Source organism: Salmo salar, chromosome 24 (genome assembly GCF_965601325.2).
Source record: "Salmo salar chromosome 24, fSalSal1, whole genome shotgun sequence".
Lineage (NCBI taxonomy): Eukaryota > Metazoa > Chordata > Actinopteri > Salmoniformes > Salmonidae > Salmo > Salmo salar.
In genome coordinates, this window is record NC_138314.1 from 45297461 (window position 1) to 45307500 (window position 10040).

Genomic DNA, 10040 nt, shown 5'->3' on the forward strand with positions numbered 1-10040 from the left:
TACGAGCAACAGCAGTTGTCTTCTTGACGTAGATTTATGTGTTTTTCCACAGGACCTTAGAAAGACAAGACAATATGGAAATTATATTAGTAATTATGTATGATATTGTTTCTGTTATATTTCTGTCACACAAATACATTTAGGCCCCGCTGTGTTGTGTTACATTTAGGCCCCGCTGTGTTGTGTTACATTTAGGCCCCGCTGTGTTGTGTTACATTTAGGCCCCGCTGTGTTGTGTTACATTTAGGCCCCGCTGTGTTGTGTTACATTTAGGCCCCGCTGTGTTGTGTTACATTTAGGCCCCGCTGTGTTGTGTTACATTTAGGCCCCGCTGTGTTGTGTTACATTTAGGCCCCGCTGTGTTGTGTTACATTTAGGCCTCGCTGTGTTGTGTTACATTTAGGCCCCGCTGTGTTGTGTTACATTTAGGCCCCGCTGTGTTGTTACATTTAGGCCTCGCTGTGTTGTGTTACATTTAGGCCCCGCTGTGTTGTGTTACATTTAGGCCCCACTGTGTTGTGTTACATTTAGGCCCCGCTGTGTTGTGTTACATTTAGGCCCCGCTGTGTTGTGTTACATTTAGGCCTCGCTGTGTTGTGTTACATTTAGGCCCCGCTGTGTTGTGTTACATTTAGGCCTCGCTGTGTTGTGTTACATTTAGACCCCGCTGTGTTGTGTTACATTTAGGCCTCGCTGTGTTGTGTTACATTTAGGCCTCGCTGTGTTGTGTTACATTTAGACCCCGCTGTGTTGTGTTACATTTAGGCTCTGCTGTGTTGTGTTACATTTAGACCCCGCTGTGTTGTGTTACATTTAGGCCTCGCTGTGCTGTGTGATACACAAGAACACTAACATTTACAAATGACTCTGATTTGTAAAAGTGGGCCAACAATAAATCCAGTAACTCACCTGAAGTTGTTGTAGCTTCCTTTTGTTTACTTTTTAATTTGAGGTTGAATTCATTCCAGATGGCAGTAGAGGAATTATTTGTATTGTTGTCTGTTGGTGTATCATACTGTTTGTTCTCCATAATTGGCTGGTTTGACACAATTCGCTTCAAGAGGGGTATTTTTCTTCAAATTTACGGAAATACATTCCATTTTTCCTTTTACCTCTGTCCGTTGTTTGGTTTAAGTGACTTGCTCCAATTCCACACAATGGTTATGCATTAGTGTTGCATCCTCAGGTCAACACCAAGTGCACATCATTTCTATAATATAACCAGGCTTCCAAAGATGAAATGGCTAGTCCTTACTTACCTTAGTCTGGGACTCCCTCGTCTAGAACAAATTCATCTGAAGTTATTAAGCAACATCTCAGAATTAGACATTTTTTTAAAAATCTGGATGAAATTAAGTAGAATTAGCCTAGTCCTGACATAAATTATACTCGGTCTGAAAAACCACCCCTTATAATGTCATTTTATGTGATTGTGTTGTTTGTATTCAGTACAATTGCACAGACAACAGAGCAAACTGGTTTTCAAATTGGCCTAGTTTCCTTATGACAGACCAAATCACATGAGAACGGGAGTAGTTGTTCTAAGGAAGTGACCTGGCATGGCATCTCATTAGGCTACAATAGGTTACTTACGTTCATTGTACTGTCTTTTTTACAATGTTTAAATGACACATCAGTTATTAATCCACTGGCTGTAAACAACTACAGTATCCACTTCTTTAGACTAGGCCTACTTACAGACCAACATAACAAATGACTGTTGCTATTCCATTCTGAAGTTGCAACACAGTTTATGCGGTGACCTATTTGCAAGGTTATGGTTATTAATCATAGTCCGCTAATATTCCCGTCACTGGGTAGTTTAGACCTAGTGTAACTGTAGCGTAGAAGACGAAGGCACATGGCAGAGACATAGATTACATAGTAGGGATAATTAATCCAAAATCACCGACACCGACCATATGGACCACTTATCAACACCGACCATACGGACCACTTATCAACACCGACCATACGGACCACTTATCAACACCGACCGTACGGACCACTTATCAACACCAACCATACGGACCACTTACCAACACCGACCATACGGACCACTTACCAACACCGACCATACTGACCACTTATCAACACCGACCACACTGACCACTTATCAACACCGACCATACGGACCACTTACCAACACCGACCATACGGACCACTTACCAACACCGACCATACTGACCACTTATCAACACCGACCACACGGACCACTTACCAACACCGACCATACGGACCACTTACCAACACCGACCATACGGACCACTTACCAACACCGACCATACGGACCACTTACCAACACCGACCATACGGACCACTTACCAACACCGACCATACGGACCACTTACCAACACCGACCATACTGATCACTTATCAACACCGACCATACGGACCACTTACCAACACCGACCATACTGATCACTTATCAACACCGACCATATGGACCACTTATCAACACCGACCATACGGACCACTTATCAACACCGACCATACGGACCACTTACCAACACCGACCATACTGATCACTTATCAACACCGACCATATGGACCACTTATCAACACCGACCATATGGACCACTTATCAACACCGACCATACAGACCACTTATCAACACCGACCGTACTGACCACTTATCAACACCGACCATACGGACCACTTATCAACACCGACCGTACTGACCACTTATCAACACCGACCGTACTGACCACTTATCAACACCGACCATATGGACCACTTACCAACACCGACCATATGGACCACTTACCAACACCGACCATATGGACCACTTACCAACACCGACCATAAGGACCACTTAGCAAAACCGACCATAAGGACCACTTATCAACACCGACCATATGGACAACTTATCAACACCGACCATATGGACCACTTATCAACACCGACCACACGGACCACTTATCAACACCGACCACACTGACCACTTATCAACACCGACCATACGGACCACTTATCAACACCGACCATATGGACCACTTATCAACACCGACCATACGGACCACTTATCAACACCGACCGTACTGACCACTTATCAACACCGACCGTAGTGATCACTTATCAACACCGACCGTACTGACCACTTATCAACACCGACCATATGGACCACTTATCAACACCGACCATACGGACCACTTATCAACACCGACCATACGGACCACTTACCAACACCGACCATACGGACCACTTACCAACACCGACCACACGGACCACTTATCAACACCGACCATACTGACCACTTATCAACACCGACCATACGGACCACTTATCAACACCGACCATACGGACCACTTATCAACACCGACCGTACTGACCACTTATCAACACCGACCGTACTGACCACTTATCAACACCGACCATATGGACCACTTACCAACACCGACCATATGGACCACTTACCAACACCGACCATATGGACCACTTACCAACACCGACCATAAGGACCACTTAGCAAAACCGACCATAAGGACCACTTATCAACACCGACCATATGGACCACTTATCAACACCGACCATATGGAGCACTTATCAACACCGACCACACGGACCACTTATCAACACCGACCACACTGACCACTTATCAACACCGACCATACGGACCACTTATCAACACCGACCATATGGACCACTTATCAACACCGACCATACGGACCACTTATCAACACCGACCGTACTGACCACTTATCAACACCGACCGTAGTGATCACTTATCAACACCGACCGTACTGACCACTTATCAACACCGACCATATGGACCACTTATCAACACCGACCATACGGACCACTTATCAACACCGACCGTACTGACCACTTATCAACACCGACCATATGGACCACTTATCAACACCGACCATAAGGACCACTTATCAACACCGACCATACGGACCACTTATCAACACCGACCATATGGACCACTTATCAACACCGACCATATGGAGCACTTACCAAAACCGACCATAAGGACCACTTACCAAAACCGACCATATGGACCACTTATCAACACCGACCATACGGACCACTTATCAACACCGACCATATGGACCACTTATCAACACCGACCGTACTGACCACTTACCAACACCGACCATATGGACCACTTATCAACACCGACCATATGGACCACTTATCAACACCGACCACACATAGGCTACTCTGCCATGGTTGGTCAGTGAAGATCACATGACTAGGCTACTCTGCCACGGTTGGTCAGGGAAGATCACATGGCTAGGCTACTCTGCCATGGTTGGTCAGGGAAGATCACATGACTAGGCTACTCTGCCATGGTTGGTCAGTGAAGATCACATGACTAGGCTACTCTGCCATGGTTGGTCAGGGAAGATCACATGGCTAGGCTACTCTGCCATGGTTGGTCAGGGAAAATCACATGGCTAGGCTACTCTGCCATGGTTGGTCAGGGAAGATCACATGGCTAGGCTACTCTGCCATGGTTGGTCAGTGAAGATCACATGGCTAGGCTACTCTGCCATGGTTGGTCAGGGAAGATCACATGACTAGGCTACTCTGCCATGGCTGGTCAGGGAAGATCACATGACTAGGCTACTCTGCCACGGTTGGTCAGGGAAAATCACATGGCTAGGCTACTCTGCCATGGTTGGTCAGTGAAGATCACATGACTAGGCTACTCTGCCACGGTTGGTCAGGGAAGATCACATGGCTAGGCTACTCTGCCATGGTTGGTCAGGGAAGATCACATGACTAGGCTACTCTGCCATGGTTGGTCAGGGAAGATCACATGACTAGGCTACTCTGCCATGGTTGGTCAGTGAAAATCACATGACTAGGCTACTCTGCCATGGTTGGTCAGGGAAGATCACATGGCTAGGCTACTCTGCCATGGTTGGTCAGGGAAGATCACATGACTAGGCTACTCTGCCATGGTTGGTCAGGGAAGATCACATGACTAGGCTACTCTGCCATGGTTGGTCAGTGAAGTTCACATGGCTAGGCTACTCTGCCATGGTTGGTCAGGGAAGATCACATGGCTAGGCTACTCTGCCATGGTTGGTCAGGGAAGATCACATGGCTAGGCTACTCTGCCATGGTTGGTCAGGGAAAATCACATGGCTAGGCTACTCTGCCATGGTTGGTCAGGGAAGATCACATGACTAGGCTACTCTGCCATGACTGGTTAGGGAAGATCACATGACTAGGCTACTCTGCCATGACTGGTTAGGGAAGATCACATGACTAGGCTACTCTGCCATGGTTGGTCAGGGAAGATCACATGGCTAGGCTACTCTGCCATGGTTGGTCAGGGAAGATCACATGGCTAGGCTACTCTGCCATGGTTGGTCAGGGAAGATCACATGACTAGGCTACTCTGCCATGGTTGGTCAGGGAAGATCACATGGCTAGGCTACTCTGCCATGGTTGGTCAGGGAAGATCACATGGCTAGGCTACTCTGCCATGGCTGGTCAGGGAAGATCACATGACTAGGCTACTCTGCCATGGTTGGTCAGGGAACACATTCCACTGTAGTCCCACAGTCCACATGGAGCTCAGAAGAGGGTCTGTGGTACTCTGTCTATTGACAGTTATTGTTCTGCATTGTGGAATATACTGCCACCTGCTGGTATTATAGGTTACTACAGTGATATAGGATGAGAATGAATCTGCCTATGTACTGTTTCATGAAGGTACAACTAAACCACTGTCTTACTTAGAGAGAATGGACACAATAACAATCCACTGTCTTACTTAGAGAGAATGGACACAATAACAATCCACTGTCTTACTTAGAGAGAATGGACACAATAACAATCCACTGTCTTACTTAGAGAGAATGGACACAATAACAATCCACTGTCTTACTTAGAGAGAATGGACACAATAACAATCCACTGTCTTACTTAGAGAGAATGGACACAATAACAATCCACTGTCTTACTTAGAGAGAATGGACACAATAACAATCCACATAACGGTACCCTGTCTCACGGGAATACACAAACACACTTACACAATGTGTACGCACACACTCACACAAAACACACACTCACACAAAACACACACTCACACAAAACACACACTCACACAAAACACACACTCACACAAAACACACATTCACACAAAACACACACACACAAAACACACATTCACACAAAACACACATTCACACAAAACACACATTCACACAAAACACACACTCACACAAAACACACATTCACACAAAACACACATTCACACAAAACACACACTCACACAAAACACACATTCACACAAAACACACACTCACACAAAACACACACTCACACAAAACACACACTCACACAAAACACACTCACACAAAACACACACTCACACAAAACACACACTCACACCCACGTGGTTATAGCGTTTGGCCAGTAACCGAAAGGTTGCTGGTTCGAATCCTCGAGCTGACAAGATAAAAATCTGTCGTTCTGCCCCTGAGCAAGGCAGTTAACCCACTGTTCCCCGGGTGCTGAAGATGTGGATTCAAGGCAGCCCCCCCCCCCCCCCCACCTCTCTGATTCAGAGAGGTTAAATGCGGAAGACACATTTCAGTTGAATACATTCAGTTGTACAAACCCCCTTTTACAAACACTCTGGTGCAACATGGAGGGAGGGATTGAGATGTAGATTGCCAGGTCTTCTCTCTCTGTCTCCTCTGAGCGGAGACAGAGAAGGAGTGGAGAGGAGTGAAGGATGCTGGGTGATTACATGGCTCTAATGAGGATCTGTCTCCCTGCCGTCAGGCCCTCCTCCACCTCAATAAGTACTGACTAGTGCGCGCGTGTGTGTCTGTGTGTGTGTGTGTGTGTGTGTGTGTGTGTGTGTGTGTGTGTGTGTGTGTGTGTGTGTGTGTTTGTGTGTGTGTGTGTGTGTGACTACTCTACTCTGCTCTCCACTGCTCATCAATAGCAGCTCACTATAGCTCTCTCATTCGATCTACTTCTAAAGGAGTTGTTTAACTGATTAGAGTTTGACAACAACACAGTACAGTAGGAATTTGGAGAGGGCGTAGAATGTGTGACCATATGAGAACGTTGGAAGACTGTTGCTTTGACATCTGACAATTGGAATATGATTGGCTTAGTCATCGGTTCTATATCAACTTAGCATTATTGCTAGCAGCAGCAGAGGGTCCGTTCCCAATAGAACATTGCATGACTGCACTATATTATTGTAACATTTTGCTCACCGACAATGTTTGGTCCAAAGCAATGGGTATCTGGGCACTATGGTCCATTGGAAAGGATGAGGTAACCTCCCATTATTGAAGTCCAAATTCCATCACATTATTTAATCTAGCTTCTCCAAGCAGTCTGCAGGCTACATTTCATCTAGCTTCACCAAGCAGTCTGCAGGCTACATTTCACCTAGCTTCACCAAGCAGTCTGCAGGCTACATTTCACACAGCTTCTCCAAGCAGTCTGCAGGGCTACATTTCACACAGCTTCTCCAAGCAGTCTGCAGGGCTACATTTCACACAGCTTCTCCAAGCAGTCTGCAGGCTACATTTCACCTAGCTTCTCCAAGCAGTCTGCAGGCTACATTTCACACAGCTTCTCCAAGCAGTCTGCAGGCCTCACCAGCTTCTCCAGCGCTGCAGGGCCTCCTGCTCCCAAGCAGTCTGCAGGCTACATTTCACACAGCTTCTCCAAGCAGTCTGCAGGCTACATTTCACCTAGCTTCTCCAAGCAGTCTGCAGGGCTACATTTCACCTAGCTTCACCAAGCAGTCTGCAGGGCTACATTTCACACAGCTTCTCCAAGCAGTCTGCAGGCTACATTTCACACAGCTTCTCCAAGCAGTCTGCAGGCTACATTTCACACAGCTTCTCCAAGCAGTCTGCAGGCTACATTTCACCTAGCTTCACCAAGCAGTCTGCAGGCTACATTTCACACAGCTTCTCCAAGCAGTCTGCAGGGCTACATTTCACCTAGCTTCACCAAGCAGTCTGCAGGCTACATTTCACACAGCTTCACCAAGCAGTCTGCAGGCTACATTTGGGAATATCAATTAAGAAAGGGCTTTGGAGAGACCCTTATATTTCCTGTTGGCAACAACCACTCCTTTCAGGCAGTGAAGTCCTACCTGTTTTTTGCCCTTCTCTGATCATTTCATTTAGTAATATAATAATACCTCTAAAGCATCAGCCCAGACATTAGCAGCTAGCCGCTAACGTTGTTGTCTAAACTGCTGTCACCTCCTCTCTCTCTCTCTCTCTCCTCTCTTTTTCCTCTCTCTCTCTCTCTCTCTCTCTCTCTCTCTATCTCTCTCTCCTCTCTTTTTCCTCTCTCTCCCCTCTCTCTCTCTCTCCTCTCTTTTTCCTCTCTCTCCTTTCTATCTCTCTCTCTCCCCTCTTTCTCCTCTCTCTCTCTCTCTCCCTGTATCGCTATCTATCTCCTCTCTTTCTATCTCTCTCGCTCTATCTCTTCTATCTATCTATACCCCTCTCCCTCCTCTCTCTCTCTCTCTTCTCTCACACTCTCTCAATTAAATTCAGCTTAATAAGTGTTTTTTGTCATGAATAGGTGGTTGCCACTGTTGTCAAAGCAATATACAGTATATGAAGTATTACATAAATCAACAAAATAGCTCCCGAGTGGCGCAGCGGTCTAAGGCACTGCATCTCAGTTTTAGAGGCGTCACTACAGACACCCTGGTTCAGCGGTCTAAGGCACTGCATCTCAGTGTTTGAGGCGTCACTACAGACACCCTGGTTCAGCGGTCTAAGGCACTGCATCTCAGTGTTTGAGGCGTCACTACAGACACCCTGGTTCAGCGGTCTAAGGCACTGCATCTCAGTGTTTGAGGCGTCACTACAGACACCCTGGTTCAGCGGTCTAAGGCACTGCATCTCAGTGTTTGAGGCGTCACTACAGACACCCTGGTTCAGCGGTCTAAGACACTGCATCTCAGTGTTTGAGGCGTCACTACAGACACCCTGGTTCGAATCCAGGCTGTGATTGGGAGTCTCATAGGGGGCTCACAATTGGCCCAGCATCGTCCGGGTTTGGCTGGTGTAGGCCGTCATTGTAAATAAGAATTTGTTCCTAACTGACTTGCCCTAGTTAAATAAAAACAAATATTAAACAGTGGCAACCTGTCATTCAGGGCTGCCCCACATGCAAAACAGGGCTTGCCAACTGGGAACTGGGAACTCTGGCCTCTTTCTAGAGCTACGATCTGAAGATCACTGACAACATCCTGATTCAACCTTGTTTTTCTTAGAGTTCCCAGTTGTCTTGAAAGCACCATAAATCCAGAGAACGACAGACTTGGATGACAAAATTTGATTACAAATATTTCCCACAAAGGACTGCTGCGCCACCTTCCTGAGCACAGCACAACAAGGTGTATATGTAATATGCCAGGGAGATATGTATACTGTAGCTAAGAAAGTAACATTAATACTAAGTGTATGTTGTGGAGTAAGCAATGTGCCTCACCCTAATAATTTGGTCTATTTTCACATCTTTATTTCACCTACTGTTCTGACTTGGTGGTGCACATGTAGCCTATAAACTGTTTTTAGAGAAATCTAATCATCGAATATTGTAAGAGCTTTCATTGTCAGCTTATAAGCGCCTTTTATTTATCCTACGGTTCTGACTTGGTGTACAGGGAGAATACTGTTAGAACGGTCCATGTTCTGAATTCTGTCACTGTACATTCCACTGAAAGCCAGGTGTACAGTAGCACTGGTAAGGTGTTGGGACTGTGCTGTTGGGACTGTGCTGTTGGGAACAGCTTTATGTAGACCTTAACAGTTTGTGGGCGCTGTTTGTCACCGTTATAGGTGCAATTAATGTATTTTTTAGTGTTGTGTTGTGGCTTTGTTGGCATGCATCCCACATTTTTTATTTTGCCACACCAAGATTTACATGCTAATATTTCCACTGATGAACAATATGTTTAAGCAACAATAACAGATGGTGTAGATATAATATGCAAACATGTCTCTCTACCCTATGGCAAAATGAGTACAATTCCATGAAATGTGTTATAAAATTGCTAAATGTTCTCTCTGCCC